This window comes from Salvelinus fontinalis, chromosome 6 (assembly GCF_029448725.1).
Source record: "Salvelinus fontinalis isolate EN_2023a chromosome 6, ASM2944872v1, whole genome shotgun sequence".
NCBI lineage: Eukaryota > Metazoa > Chordata > Actinopteri > Salmoniformes > Salmonidae > Salvelinus > Salvelinus fontinalis.
In genome coordinates this window covers 82,961,301-82,977,440 of record NC_074670.1, presented here as the reverse complement: position 1 = coordinate 82,977,440, position 16,140 = coordinate 82,961,301, and positions in this window count along the sequence as shown.

Genomic DNA, 16,140 nt, shown 5'->3' with positions numbered 1-16,140 from the left:
TCTGAGCGTTATGGGGCTGTACCACGAGACACGTCTTCAACAGTGTGTAGGGAGGTGCACCCTGTCTGCTCTGAGCGTTATGGGGCTGTACCACGAGACACGTCTTCAGCAGTGTGTAGGGAGGTGCATCCTGTCTGCTCTGAGCGTTATGGGGCTGTACCACGAGACACGTCTTCAGCAGTGTGTAGGGAGGTGCATCCTGTCTGCTCCGAGCGTTATGGGGCTGTACCACGAGACACCGTTGACGATACTAATTCACCACCCACCAATTACAACAAGAACACATAAAACAAATCATGAAGTGTTGAAGACTCAGACTACATTACATTAAGGGAGTTTGTTCTGAGTACATTACATTAAGGGAGTTTGTTCTGACTACATTACATTAAGGGAGTTTGTTCTGACTACATTACATTAAGGGAGTTTGTTCTGACTACATTACATTAAGGGAGTTTGTTCTGACTACATTACATCAAGGGAGTTTGTTCTGACTACATTACATCAAGGGAGTTTGTTCTGAGTACATTACATTAAGGGAGTTTGTTCTGACTACATTACATCAAGGGAGTTTGTTCTGACTACATTACATCAAGGGAGTTTGTTCTGACTACATTACATCAAGGGAGTTTGTTCTGACTACATTACATTAAGGGAGTTTGTTCTGAGTACATTACATCAAGGGAGTTTGTTCTGACTACATTACATTAAGGGAGTTTGTTCTGACTACATTACATCAAGGGAGTTTGTTCTGACTACATTACATTAAGGAATTTGTTCTGACTACATTAAGGGAGTTTGTTCTGACTACATTACATCAAGGGAGTTTGTTCTGAGTACATTAAGGGAGTTTGTTCTGACTACATTACATCAAGGGAGTTTGTTCTGACTACATTACATTAAGGGAGTTTGTTCTGACTACATTACATCAAGGGAGTTTGTTCTGACTACATTACATCAAGGGAGTTTGTTCTGACTACATTATACATCCCCCAGCTGACTCCTCCTCCCTTCCCCCCAGCTGACTCCTCCTCCCTTCCCGCCAGCTGACTCCTCCTCCCAACCCCTAGCTGACTCCTCCTCCCTTCCCCCAGCTGACTCCTCCACCCTTCCCCCCAGCTGACTCCTCCTCCCTTCCCCCAGCGGACTCCTCCTCCCTTCCCCCCAGCTGACTCCTCCTCCCTTCCCCCAGCTGACTCCTCCTCCCTTCCCCCCAGCTGACTCCTCCTCCCTTCCCCCCAGCTGACTCCTCCTCCCTTCCCCCCAGCTGACTCCTCCTCCCTTCCCCCAGCTGACTCCTCCTCCCTTCCCCCAGCTGACTCCTCCTCCCTTCCCGCCAGCTGACTCCTCCTCCCATCCCCTAGCTGACCCCTCCTCCCTTCCCCCAGCTGACTCCTCCTCCCTTCCCCCAGCTGACTCCTCCACCCTTCCCCCCAGCTGACTCCTCCTCCCTTCCCCCAGCGGACTCCTCCTCCCTTCCCCCCAGCTGACTCCTCCTCCCTTCCCCCAGCTGACTCCTCCTCCCTTCCCCCAGCTGACTCCTCCTCCCTTCCCCCCAGCTGACTCCTCCTCCCTTCCCCCAGCTGACTCCTCCTCCCTTCCCCCAGCTGACTCCTCCACCCTTCCCCCCAGCTGACTCCTCCTCCCTTCCCTCTAGCTGACTCCTCCTACCTTCCCCCCAGCTGACTCCTCCTCCCTTCCCCCCAGCTGACTCCTCCTCCCTTCCCCCAGCTGACTCCTCCTACCTTCCCCCCAGCTGACTCCTCCTCCCTTCCCCCCAGCTGACTCCTCCTCCCTCCCCCCAGCTGACTCCTCCTCCCTTCCCCCAGCTGACTCCTCCTCCCTTCCCCCAGCTGACTCCTCCTCCCTTCCCCCCAGCTGACTCCTCCTCCCTTCCCCCAGCTGACTCCTCCTCCCTTCCCCCAGCTGACTCCTCCTCCCTTCCCCCAGCTGACTCCTCCTCCCTTCCCCCAGCTGACTCCTCCTACCTTCCCCCCAGCTGACTCCTCCTCCCTTCCCCCCAGCTGACTCCTCCTCCCTTCCCCCAGCTGACTCCTCCTCCCTTCCCCCCAGCTGACTCCTCCTCTCTTCTCCCCAGCTGACTCCTCCTCCCTTCCCCCAGCTGACTCCTCCTCCCTTCCCCCAGCTGACTCCTCCTCCCTCCCCCCAGCTGACTCCTCCTCCCTTCCCTTCTTGTAGCCTAATAATAATTTTCTCATAAAGACGGGGTTTATTCATGGTCAAACACATTCTATTATGTTTTTTGTTTCCCATCGATCCACAATGAGTTATTAATGCTTCCGAAGGAGAAGAGAGAGAGAGCTTGACCTTTCGGGATTGAACTGAACAATACTGTCAAATTAATAGAAATTAGAATTAAGCTATTAGTATGAGGACACCTTGATCCTTCTAGACCTGTTTCTGGCCTGCCTGTAACAGAAATAGACAAGATGTCTGATTAAGCCTAATTAAAAATGATGAAGCAGCTACTTACTCTGGTCAATGAGCATTGATTGAGGGGAATGTTGATGTGGAGAGGAGCGTGGCCTGGGGCTGGGATGGGATGGGGCTGGGCTGGGATGGACTGGGGCTGGTCTGGGATGGACTGGGGCTGGTCTGGGGCTGGGCTGGGCTGGACTGGGCTGGGCTGGGCTGGGGCTGGGCTGGGCTGGTCTGGGGCTGGGGCTGGTCTGGGATGGACTGGGATGGACTGGGGCTGGGCTGGGCTGGGCTGGGCTGGGCTAGGGCTGGGCAGGGCTGGTCTGGGGCTGGGCTGGGGATGGGCTGGTCTGGGCTGGGGATGGGATGGGCTGGGCTGGTCTGGGGCTGGGCTGGGCTGGGGGTGGGCTGGGCTGGGGGTGGGCTGGGATGGGCTGGGGATGGGCTGGGGATGGGCTGGGCTGGGCTGGGCTGGGCTGGGTATGGGATGGGCTGGGGATGGGCTGGGCTGGGCTGGGCTGGGCTGGGCTGGGTATGGGATGGGCTGGGCTGGGCTGGGCTGGGCTGGGTATGGGATGGGCTGGGATGGGATGGGATGGGATGGGTATGGGATGGGCTGGGATGGGATGGGATGGGATGGGATGGTATATAGGCCTAAAGACATAAACAGTAAGAAGACAGAATAAATTCAACAACACCTTTGTTTCATCACAAAACCGGAGAACAACATCTGTCCGGTGAAGTCCACAAAACATATTGCATTTGACAAACAGTGACATGACCTACAGCACGGTCAATCAAGTTAATGTTTCCTACATTTTTGGACTACTAAACAACTATTGATTTAGAACGACTGAGAGATACCGCAAGTCACACAGGAAACAGGAGCTGCCTCCACTGTTCCCGCACCATTTCAACAACAGGAGCTGCCTCCACTATTCAGCACCATTTCAATAACAGGAGCTGCCTCCACTATTTAGCACCATTTCAACAACAGGAGCTGCCCCTACTATTCCAGCACCCTTTCAACATCATCAAATCACCTCTGCTTAGTCTAATACAGAGACAACTAAACGATAAAAACTATTTAGTCCAATCAACGTTAGCTAAATATCATGTGACTGTTCCTAGTACTGATTTCTGTGTCCGTGTGTGTGTGTGTGTCCGTGTGTTTGTCTGTGTGTCCGTGTGGGTGTGTGTGTTTGTGGTGTGTGTGTTTGTGGTGTGTGTGTGTGTGTGTGTGTGTGTGTGTGTGTGTGTGTGTGTGTGTGTGTGTGTGTGTGTGTGTGTGTGTGTGTGTGTGTGTGTGTGTGTGTGTGTGTCCGTGTGTGTGTGTGTGTGTTTGTGGCGTGTGTGTGTGTGTGTGTGTGTGTGTGTGTGTGTGTGTGTGTGTGTGTGTGTGTGTGTGTGTGTGTGTGTGTGTGTGTCCGTGTGTGTGTCTGTGTCTGTGTGTCCGTGTTCACATGCTAGCCGGAACTTGGAAACTCTGACTTTTTTGACCTGCTAATTGGTTGTAGTTATCTAGTTAGAGTTAAACCAGCTAGCGAGTCAGATATTTCAGAGTTTTCTAGTATTCGACTAGGCACCTGAATGCGGCATATGTGTGAGAAGAAGAAAAATAACATGTTGACCCAACCTAATTGGAGATAGATTGCTTCCCCTTTCTGGCGCGCCAGAAAAAGAGGCCAAATGCTCACTGGCTTAATTTGCATTGAGTGCTACGGGAGGCAACAATATCAAACTCCTTCGGACAAGACAGGATCAGATAGATGGAGACACATACAGAGACAGAGGGGGCGCTGTTTCACTGACCAGACAGGATCAGATAGATGCCCTACACATACAGAGACAGAGGGGGCGCTGTTTCACTGACCAGACAGGATCAGATAGATGCCCTACACATACAGAGACAGAGGGGGCGCTGTTTCACTGACCAGACAGGATCAGATAGATGGAGACAGAGACAGAGACAGAGGGGGCGCTGTTTCACTGACCAGACAGGATCAGATAGATGGAGACACATACAGAGACAGAGGGGGCGCTGTTTCACTGACCAGACAGGATCAGATAGATGGAGGCACATACAGAGACAGAGGGGGCGCTGTTTCACTGACCAGACAGGATCAGATAGATGGAGACACATACAGAGACAGAGGGGGCGCTGTTTCACTGACCAGACAGGATCAGATAGATGGAGACACATACAGAGACAGAGGGGGCGCTGTTTCACTGACCAGACAGGATCAGATAGATGGAGACACATACAGAGACAGAGGGGGCGCTGTTTCACTGACCAGACAGGATCAGATAGATGGAGACACATACAGAGACAGAGGGGGCGCTGTTTCACTGACCAGACAGGATCAGATAGATGGAGACACATACAGAGACAGAGGGGGCGCTGTTTCACTGACCAGACAGGATCAGATAGATGGAGACACATACAGAGACAGAGGGGGCGCTGTTTCACTGACCAGACAGGATCAGATAGATGGAGACACATACAGAGACAGAGGGGGCGCTGTTTCACTAACCAGACAGGATCAGATAGATGGAGACACATACAGCGACAGAGGGGGCGCTGTTTCACTGACCAGACAGGATCAGATAGATGGAGACACATACAGAGACAGAGGGGGCGCTGTTTCACTGACCAGACAGGATCAGATAGATGGAGACACATACAGAGAGAGAGGGGGCGCTGTTTCACTGACCAGACAGGATCAGATAGATGGAGACACATACAGAGACAGAGGGGGCGCTGTTTCACTGACCAGACAGGATCAGATAGATGGAGACACATACAGCGACAGAGGGGGCGCTGTTTCACTGACCAGACAGGATCAGATAGATGCCCTACACATACAGAGACAGAGGGGCGCTGTTTCACTGACCAGACATGATCAGATAGATGGAGACACATACAGAGACAGAGGGGACTGTTTCACTGACCAGACAGGATCAGATAGATGGAGACACATACAGAGACAGAGGGGGCGCTGTTTCACTGACCAGACAGGATCAGATAGATGGAGACACATACAGAGACAGAGGGGGCGCTGTTTCACTGACCAGACAGGATCAGATAGATGGAGACACATACAGAGACAGAGGGGGCGCTGTTTCGCTCGCTCGGCATATTTCTCTGTTGAGATACATTCAGCGTTTTACTAATTGAAGGACATTTATGAAACACAGAGAGACGAAAGATACAAACTTTTTGTATATTTTTTTCCCCACATTTTTTCTTGGTACATTTTTTAGGGGGGGGCATCCATGAATACACACGTACACACACAAACACACACCCACTGCGTGGGTCCCTCAGTGTGTACGTCAGGAGAGATAGGTAGGTGCTCATTGACCAGGTGTAAATCGTTACAGCCCATGTGGAATAGGCTGCCATGTGGACCAGGACCCATGGGGAATAGGCTGCCATGTGGACCAGGACCCATAGGGAATAGGCTGCCATGTGGACGAGGACCGATGTGGAATAGGCTGCCATGTGGACCAGGACCCATGAGGAATAGGATGCCATGTGGACGAGGACCCATGGAGAATAGGCTGCCATGTGGACCAGGACCCATGGGGAATAGGCTGCCATGTGGACGAGGACCCATGGGGAATAGGCTGCCATGTGGACGAGGACCCATGGGGAATAGGCTGCCATGTGGACGAGGACCCATGAGGAATAGGCTGCCATGTGGACTAGGACCCATGGGGAATAGGCTGCCATGTGGACGAGGACCCATGGGGAATAGGCTGCCATGTGGACTAGGACCCATGAGGAATCGGCTGCCATGTGGACTAGGACCCATGGGGAATAGGCTGCCATGTGGACGAGGACCCATAGGGAATAGGCTGCCATGTGGACTAGGACCCATGAGGAATAGGCTGCCATGTGGACTAGGACCCATGTGGAATAGGCTGCCATGTGGACGAGGACCCATGGGGAATAGGCTGCCATGTGGACGAGGACCCATGGGGAATAGGCTGCCATGTGGACGAGGACCCATGGGGAATAGGCTGCCATGTGGACGAGGACCCATGAGGAATAGGCTGCCATGTGGACCAGGACCCATGGGGAATAGGCTGCCATGTGGACTATGACCCATGGGGAATAGGCTGCCATGTGGACTATGACCCATGGGGAATAGGCTGCCATGTGGACGAGGACCCATGGGGAATAGGCTGCCATATGGACGAGGACCCATGGGGAATAGGGTGCCGTTTGGTTAACAGCCTCTATCCTGCAGGATGATTTTACATCCTGGCTCACTGGGCAGTCTGCCCCATGCTGAAGAGAGAGGGGAACTGGTTCACTGGGCAGTCTGCCCCATGCTGAAGAGAGAGGACCTGGCTCACTGGGCAGTCTGCCTCATGCTGAAAAAAGAGAGAACCTGGCTCACTGGGCAGTCTGCCTCATGCTGAAGAGAGAGAGGACCTGGCTCACTGGGCAGTCTGCCCCATGCTGAAGAGAGAGGGGAACTGGTTCACTGGGCAGTCTGCCCCATGCTGAAGAGAGAGGACCTGGCTCACTGGGCAGTCTGCCCCATGCTGAAGAGAGAGAGGACCTGGCTCACTGGGCAGTCTGCCCCATGCTGAAGAGAGAGAGAACCTGGCTCACTGGGCAGTTTGCCCCATGCTGAAGAGAGAGGGGACCTGGCTCACTGGGCAGTCTGCCCCATGCTGAAGAGAGAGGGTAACTGGTTCACTGTGCAGTCTGAAGAGAGAGAGGACCTGGCTCACTGGGCAGTCTGAAGAGAGAGAGGACCTTGCTCACTGGGCAGTCTGAAGAGAGAGAGGACCTTGCTCACTGGGCAGTCTGCCCCATGCTGAAGCGAGTGGACCTGGCTCACTGGGCAGTCTGCCTCATGCTGAAGAGAGAGGACCTGGCTCACTGGGCAGTTTGCCCCATGCTGAAGAGAGAGGGGAACTGGTTCACTGGGCAGTCTGAAGAGAGAGAGGACCTTGCTCACTGGGCAGTCTGCCCCATGCTGAAAAGAGAGAGAACCTGGCTCACTGGGCAGTTTGCCCCATGCTGAAGAGAGAGGAACTGGCTCACTGGGCAGTCTGCCCCATGCTGAAGCGAGTGGACCTGGCTCACTGGGCAGTCTTCCCCATGCTGAAGAGAGAAGGGACCTGGCTCACTGGGCAGTCTGAAGAGAGTGATGACCTGGCTCACTGGGCAGTCTGCCTCATGCTGAAGAGAGAGAGGACCTGGCTTACCGGGCAGTCTTCCCCATGCTGAAGAGAGAGGGGAACTGGTTCACTGGGCAGTCTGCCCCATGCTGAAGAAAGAGGGGAACTGGTTCACTGGGCAGTCTGCTCCATGCTGAAGAGAGAGGGGAACTGGTTCACTAGGCAGTCTGCCCCATGCTGAAGAGAGAGGACCTGGCTCACTGGGCAGTCTGCCCCATGCTGAAGAGAGAGAACCTGGCTCACTGGGCAGTCTGCCCCATGCTGAAGAGAGAGAGGACCTGGCTCACTGGGCAGTCTACCCCATGCTGAAGAGAGAGGACCTGGCTCACTGGGCAGTCTGCCCCATGCTGAAGAGAGAGAGAACCTGCCTCACTGGGCAGTCTGCCTCATGCTGAAGAGAGAGGGGAACTGGCCTACTGGGCAGTCTGCCCCATGCTGAAGAGAGAGAGAGAGGACCTGGCTCACTGGGCAGTCTGAAGAGGGAGAGGCAGGAGAAGAAGGAGAAGAAGTGAATAATGTGAAAGAGAGAGCGAGAGAACAGGCATTTTCAACTGGAATTTGTCAAACAGTTTAATTCATGAAGAGAAGTGAAGAAGTGGAAAGCCGAATGTGGATATTTTATTTATCATTTATTTATTTATTTCACCTTTATTTAATCAGGTAGGCCAGTTGAGAACAAGTCCTTATTTACAACTGCAACCTGACCAAGATAACAGTGCGACAAAAACAACAACACAGAGTTACACATGAAATAAACAAAAGTACAGTCAATAACACAATAGAAAAATCTATATGCAGTGTGTGCAAATGGAGTAAGGAGGTAAGGAAATAAATAGGCCATAGTAGCGAAGTAATTACAATTTAGCAGATTAACACTGGAGTGATAAATGTGCAGAAGATGATGTGCAAGTAGAGATACTGGTGTGCAAAAAAAAGTTACTAAAAACAATATGGGGATGAGGTAGGTAGATTGGGTGGGCTATTTACAGATGGGCTATGTACAGCTGCAGCGATCGGTTAGCTGCTCAGATAGCTGATGTTTAAAGTTTGAGAGGGAGATATAAGTCTCCAACTTCAGCGATTTTTGCAATTCGTTCCAGTCATTGGCAGCAGAGAACTGGAATGAAAGGCGGCCAAACGAGGTGTTGGCTTTGGGGATGACCAGTGAAATATACCTGCTGGAGCGTGTGCTACGGGTGGGTGTTGCTATGGTGACCAGTGAGATGAGATAAGGTGGAGCTTTACCTAGCAAAGACGTATAGATGACCTGGAGCCAGTGGGTTTGGCGCCGAATATGTAGCGAGGGCCAGCCAACCAGAGCAGTAATCAGCTGAGCACTGAATCATTGCAATGTATTTAAATTAAATAAAAATAATAATGTATTATAAATATAACAAGGCAAGTCAGTTACGAACAAATTCTTATTTACAATGACAGCCTTCCCGGCCAAACCCTCCCCTGCCCCGGCCAAACCCAGACGACGATGGGCCAATTGTGCCTACGGGACTCCCAATCACGGGCGGTTGTGATACAGCCTGTATTCGAACCAGGATCTGTAGTGACACCTTAAGCACTGAGACGCAGTGGTTAGACCGCCGTGCCACTCAGGAGCCCGTGTAGCAGGTGGTTAAGAAAACCATCGTCGTCAGAAACTGCAACAGCAACAGATTTTACTAAAGTATTTATCACCAACTTAACATTTTCTTGTAAACAGGAGTTTTTCTCCAAGCCGTTACAATCATGAAATAAACATATTTCTCAGAAATGATCAATGTTCTCCTCCAGGAATCTAAAAGTGGTCTCCTCCTTCATGCTTTCAGACCAGTCGGGTTCCCGTTCGTAATCAAGTGTGGTAGCCATGGAAACAGCTGTAAATGAATGTCATGAAGCACGCCACGTCTCATATCACACACACACACACACACACACACACACACACACACACACACACACACACACACACACACACACACACACACACACACACACACACACACACACACACACACACACACACACACACACACACACACACACACACACACACACACCAATCTTGTTTCCTGTCATTACAGCGTTGGTTTGCTGCTGTGGACACCGGCTTGTTAATTACCTCTTAGAAAAAGTGCACTGATCTGATAGCGATGTGTCTCAAATGGTACCCCCTCTATTATACAGTGCACTATTTTTGGTTAGGGCTCTAATCAAAAGTAGTGCACTATATAGGGAATAGAGTGCCATAGGACTCTGGTCTAAAGTAGTGCACTATATAGGGAATAGAGTGCCATAGGACTGATCTAAAGTAGTGCACTATATAGAGAATAGGGTGCCATAGGGCTCTAATCAAAAGTAGGGCACTATGTAGGGAATAGACTGCCATTTGGGACTCATTCAAATGAAGTGTCCTGTAGTGTCTGTTGCTTGTTTACATGCTTGTGTTCATGTCTGCATGGGTTTTTTCATTTTTCTTTTATTTTCTTGTTGGACAATAACTCAATGGTTACAGTCCACCTAGCAACCTCAGACTCAATTAGATACAAGACAATAACTCTCTAGGAATTATCTGCTGCAGTCAAGGTGAAGACTTTGTCATTGTGTGATAGCGATACAAACGTCACGTGAAATGTGACGAAACGTCCCTTGGTGCTACAGTATCTCTAGTGGTCCCGAACCCCACAGCCTGAAATCTCTTTTCTTAAATAGGGCAACCACAGCATCAACAATAGGATCTAGCTTTCCCAAAATGGCGCACTTGTCCCATACACAGGGCACTTTTTAGGGAATACGTAGAAAACTATGTAGGGAACAGGTCAGCCATTTTGGACACAACCCTGGTGATGAACAGGTCAGCCATTTTAGACACAACACTGGTGATGAACAGGTCAGCCATTTTAGACACAACCCTGGTGATGAACAGGTCAGCCATTTTAGACACAACCCTGGTGATGAACAGGTCAGCCATTTTAGACACAACCCTGGTGATGAACAGGTCAGCCATTTTAGACACAACCCTGGTGATGAACAGGTCAGCCATTTTAGACACAACCCTGGTGATGAACAGGTCAGCCATTTTAGACACAACCCTGGTGATGAACAGGTCAGCCATTTTAGACACAACCCTGGTGATGAACAGGTCAGCCATTTTAGACACAACCCTGGTGATGAATAGGTCAGCCATTTTAGACACAACCCTGGTGATGAACAGGTCAGCCATTTTAGACACAACCCTGGTGATGAATAGCTCAGCCACACCATGAAGATCCAGCAATCAGTTGATCAGAAGCCCTGCTTGGCCTCCTGTGGCCTGATCTAAACTCTAATGTGGTTGAACATAATGTCCACAGACAGTTTAGTGGTTAATCACACAGAGCAGCAGTCTGCTGTCACTTAATAATACAGACAGGAATCCAATATGTCAGCCCTGGGTCTCCTAATGTGGAAGATAGATTTGTTGCATGCTAACTATGACATTAGCGCACATACGGCTGGGTACGGATGGAGCATGCTAACGCTTACTATGATATCAGCGCTCACATGACTAGGTGCGGATGGAACACATGCTAAATGCTAACTATGATATTACATGGATGGGTATGGATGAGCATGCTAGATGAGCTAGCGTTAATAATAGTATGTACAGGCCAGAGAACGATGCACTAATAGGGTGACAAGTGGATTGAAGCCTCCTGTTGAATATAGTGGTACATGACAAGGAAGCCTCCTGCTGAATATAGTGGTACATGACAAGGGAGCCTCCTGCTGAATATAGTGGTACATGACAAGGGAGCCTCCTGCTGAATATAGTGGTACATGACATGGAAGCCTCTTGTTGAATATAGTGGTACATGACATGGGAGCCTCCTGTTGAATATAGTGGTACATGACATGGAAGCCACCTGTTGAATATAGTGGTATATTACAAGGGAGCCTCCTGTTGAATATAGTGGTACATGACATGGAAGCCTCCTGTTGAATATAGTGGTACATGACAAGGGGATTGAAGCCTCCTGTTGAATATAGTGGTATATGACACGGAAGCCTCCTGTTGAATATAGTGGTACATGACAAGGAAGCCTCCTGTTGAATATAGTGGTACATGACAAGGGAGCCTCCTGTTGAATATAGTGATACATGACAAGGGAGCCTCCTGTTGAATATAGTGGTATATTACAAGGAAGCCTCCTGTTGAATATAGTGGTATATTACAAGGAAGCCTCCTGTTGAATATAGTGGTATATTACAAGGAAGCCTCCTGTTGAATATAGTGGTATATTACAAGGAAGCCTCCTGTTGAATATAGTGGTATATTACAAGGAAGCCTCCTGTTGAATATAGTGGTATATGACATGGAAGCCTCCTGTTGAATATAGTGGTATATTACAAGGAAGCCTCCTGTTGAATATAGTGGTACATGACATGGAAGCCTCCTGTTGAATATAGTGGTACATGACAAGGAAGCCTCCTGTTGAATATAGTGGTACATGACAAGGAAGCCTCCTGTTGAATATAGTGGTACATGACATGGAAGCCTCCTGTTGAATATAGTGGTACATGACAAGGAAGCCTCCTGTTGAATATAGTGGTACATGACATGGAACCCTCCTATTGAATATAGTGGTACATGACATGGAAGCCTCCTGTTGAATATAGTGGTACATGACAAGGAAGCCTCCTGTTGAATATAGTGGTACATGACAAGGAAGCCTCCTGTTGAATATAGTGGTACATGACATGGAAGCCTCCTGTTGAATATAGTGGTACATGAAATGGAAGCCTCCTGTTGAATATAGTGGTATATTACAAGGAAGCCTCCTGTTGAATATAGTGGTACATGACAAGGAAGCCTCCTGTTGAATGTAGTGGTACATGACAAGGAAGCCTCCTGTTTAATATAGTGGTACATGACAAGGAAGCCTCCTGTTGAATATAGTGGTACATGACAAGGAAGCCTCCTGTTTAATATAGTGGTACATGACAAGGAAGCCTCCTGTTGAATATAGTGGTACATGACATGGAAGCCTCCTGTTGAATATAGTGGTACATGACAAGGAAGCCTCCTGTTTAATATAGTGGTACATGACAAGGAAGCCTCCTGTTGAATATAGTGGTACATGACAAGGAAGCCTCCTGTTGAATATAGTGGTACATGACAAGGAAGCCTCCTGTTGAATATAGTGGTACATGACAAGGAAGCCTCCTGTTGAATATAGTGGTACATGACAAGGAAGCCTCCTGTTGAATATAGTGGTACATGACAAGGAAGCCTCATGTTGAATATAGTGGTACATGACAAGGAAGCCTCCTGTTGAATATAGTGGTACATGACAAGGAAGCCTCCTGTTGAATATAGTGGTACATGACAAGGAAGCCTCCTGTTTAATATAGTGGTACATGACAAGGAAGCCTCCTGTTTAATATACGTTTTATAAGCTTACTTGGGAGGTCTGGAAAACAGAGCACGCATGGGAGTATTCTTTCCACTTCCTCTTCCAAAGAGGCTATCCCATAACACCTTGTGAGACAGTGAAAATTCTAAAAAGTCACCGCTCGGGAGAAAATTGTTCCAGAGGAATAATGAGTATCTTCGCATTACGTTTTATTTATTCACCAAATTACTTTCATATGCATTTTTATTTCAAATGTTGAATCACTGCTGTTTATCAGCCCATTAGCCAAGCTAAGTCAGTTAGCTCGTCGGATGCAATGGCTAGGTAGCAGGCGATATCTCATCCTGGTTATCAGCGGTTTAGGGATGAACAGCTAAACAAACTAATCGTAAAATCAGCAATGTGAAGACCCAGACAAGTTTTTAATCCTGAATTGGTGCTTTTGCTAGCCAGCTAATGACAAATATGGCAAATAGTTAAAACAATTTAAAAACAATTAGGGACAGATGTCAACTGATACATTCATTTTCCATGGCATTGGCAGGACAAAACAGCTGTGCCCGACTGGTTTGGAGGTAAGACATTTCAAGAACATCTGATTAAAAACATACTAAATGCAGCCAGCTGTCTTCTGTTCAATCTGGCTAGCCAGACAATTTCTTGTGTGTTCTTCCATAATCAGTCAATACATGTGTCGTGTCGTGACTATCATTAATGTATTTGACTGTTATTTTATAAAATAATTTAACTACGTTTGATTATTACAACGATTAAATGAATTATGTAACAATTAACTCATCAGTAACCTTGGGGGCACCACGGGAAAAGTTATTTAACGAGTTACTATCTCCCGATTAAACTCTAAAGATCAGTCTCGTTCTGAATGTCACTAAATTCTTGGATATCTGCACGAACCCTAGCATAAATGATGAATCAGCAATATACAAATTGTCTTAATTATTTATTCACTAACTAACTAAATAATCACACATAAATACATAAACAGACAAGCACACACGGTAGAGTTATTGGTTACTAACACAATGCAATGAAAGGTCCCTAGTGGACTAAACCGATATGACGGCTTGTTACACAATGAAAAGGGAGGGGCATGTAAGAAAGAGCGGGAGAAGAAGAGACAAAGGAATTCACTTATCGTACATACAGTTGAATAAAACGCTCATCGTAAATGTGGATATTTAGCACCCTAACAACCACTTATTCGAATTTAGAAATTTCAATGTACATATTTATGATTGTACAGTATGTCTTTTTTGTCTCGCTCTGTTGAAATCACTCGATCAGTCTGTGGAGAGTAGTTCAGCAGAAGTCACTGTGTCTATTGTAGCTGTAGCTTCTTTGTCTCGGAGTGTCTGTTAGAATGGATCCTCCAGAGGTCTGCCCTGCATTGTTCAGCGGGCTCTGTTCATGAAAATAGAGGTATGGTGAAAGTAAATTGTTCTTTGTCTTCTCGTCCTCGGGTCGAGTTTTCTCAAGTACTTAAACAGCTGCAGACTGAATGCTCCTCCTTCAAGACTTTCACAGTTTCTAACCATTTTGAACCTTTCAGCTCACGCTGTCGGTCATCCTGGTCTAACGTAGAGTCTAACCATTTTGAACCTTTCAGCTCACGCTGTCGGTCATCCTGGTCTAATGTAGAGTCTAACCATTTTACACGTCCGGCTTACCGTCCGTGTACTGGTCCCAATGGTTGATTATTCAGGGTACAGCTAGAACCATTTTACACGTCCGGCTTACCGTCCGTGTACTGGTCCCAATGGTTGATTATTCAGGGTACAGCTAGAACCATTTTACATGCCAGTAGCAACCCGGCAATGTACTGGTCTGATGTGAATTTCGTCACGGGTCCTTTTATACACTCTGGAGAAAAGGCGGTTGCATTACCTTTGGCATAATGTCTGTGTTCACGTGGGCGTGGTTACTGACTTGATAAACTTTATATAAAACTTTTTTTTCTTCTCATTTTGAAGGCTAAGATCACATTTCATCTTCTCACAAGTAGTTTCATATGTAATCATATAAGTTGCACAACATTTAGATGTAAATCTGATCGTTGGGACATATACACATTCAGAGATACAGTTATGTTGTTCTACTGTCCTTGGTTACATCACAAATTAGTAATGAATTCGACATGATTGTTCTTTAAAACCTCTTACGCCTACCAAACCCGGATCCGGGAGCACCCCCATCACAAAAGCGGACTAGCATAGCCTAGCCTAAAGCCACAGGGATATCATATAATAAAATGTTCATGAAATCACAAGTCCAAGACACCAAATGTAAGATACACATCTTGTGAATAAAGCCATCATTTCTGATTTTTAAAATGTTTTACAGGGAAGACAAAAAATATGTAAATCTATTAGCTAACCACGTTAGCAAAAGACACCACTCCCATACTCCATCATTTTTTACTCCATCACCAGCTATCACAAATTCGACCAAATAAAGATATAAATAGCCACTAACCAAGAAACAACCTCATCAGATGACAGTCTGATAACATATTTATTGTATAACATAGGTTTTGTTAGAAAAATGTGCATATTTCAGGTATAAATCAGAGTTTACCATTGCAGCCACCATTACAACTCTCACCAAAGCCACTAGATAACTACAGAGACCATCGGGTATTAGCTAATTACTCATCATAAAACATTTCTTAAAAATACACAGCGTGCAGCAGATGAAAGACACAGATCTTGTGAATCAAGACAATATTTCAGATTTTCTAAGTGTTTTACAGCGAAAACACAATATAGCGTTATATTAGCTTAGCACAATAGCGAACATCACACCAGCATTGATTCAAGGCAAAAATAGCTATAACGTAAAACCACCAAAATATATAAATTTTTTCACTAACCTTCTCAGAATTCTTCAGATGACAGTCCTGTAACATCATATTACACAATGCATATAGAGTTTGTTCGAAAATGTGCATATTTAGCTGCACAAATTGTGCTTATACAATGAGAAAAGTAGCCAAGAGCTCAAGCAATCTGTCCGGCGCCATCTTGGAAAGCCACCTACTCTTATCGAAAACTATTCATAAACTTGACAAAAAAAATACAGGTTTCAACAGAACAGA